General features: G+C 36.3%; 1 pseudogene; it reads left to right on the forward strand.

Annotated features, from left to right (window-relative positions):
- The first annotated feature begins 428 nt into the window (after positions 1 to 428).
- LOC128508891 (uncharacterized) lies at positions 429 to 546 on the forward strand (annotated as a pseudogene).
- The last annotated feature ends 324 nt before the right edge of the window (positions 547 to 870 follow it).

An 870-nucleotide genomic window follows, 5' to 3' on the forward strand; every position in this document is an offset into this window, starting at 1 on the left:
GCCAACTTTTTTTTTTTAATATTTGTTTTTTCTTTTTTAAATTAAACATAAGCTGTAAATTTAAAAAAGTTGATATTGTGTATAATACAATACAGGTGCACACTAATAGATGACACCTGAAATCAAGGGTTGCCCCATCTTCAGGGTAGAGGTACTGCCTCTTAAAATGTCAGTGTATGTCCCTGATTTTCATATGTTTTGCATTGCGCTGCTTCCATGATGAATGACGACTACACAAGTGTTCCCAATATAGTAATTGGTGTAAATATGTTAATTGTGTTCTTTAGCCAGCTAACCGTTCTATTGAGGAAGAAACAATGGAAACTAAAGTGTATTGAGAATATATAGTTTTTTTTGGTTGTTTGTTTTTTGTTTCTTTTCAAGTCCTTGTTTATAGTTTAAATAGATCTCCCTTCAGACCAGCTTTCCCTTACAGCCATACCAGTCTGAGGGTTCCGATCTCGTCTGATCTGGGAAGCTAAGCACGCTCTGGCCTGGTTAGTACTTGGATGGGAGACCGCCTGGGAATACCAGGTGCTGTAAGCTTTTCACTTTTATTCCTCTTACACATCTCAAGTGATTTTAAGTTTCTGTTTCCACTGAAACTGAAAGACATATTTGCAAAGGCTCAGGAGAAGAAGCCTTCAGTTTGCATGTGTTCGTGTGTTTAATTAAATACTTGAACATGTGACACTGGCTAATGGGTGCTGTATTCTCACACTGCTATTGGTGCAATGACACATAATAATATAAATAATAATAATAATAATAATAATAATAATGTGCAGTGCATAGATACTGTACCTGTGACAGTCAGCTCTTGATCATGCTTGGGTTTATGACCTAAACATTCAAATTCGGCTGACTTGG

Source organism: Clarias gariepinus, chromosome 20, assembly GCF_024256425.1.
Source record: "Clarias gariepinus isolate MV-2021 ecotype Netherlands chromosome 20, CGAR_prim_01v2, whole genome shotgun sequence".
Lineage (NCBI taxonomy): Eukaryota > Metazoa > Chordata > Actinopteri > Siluriformes > Clariidae > Clarias > Clarias gariepinus.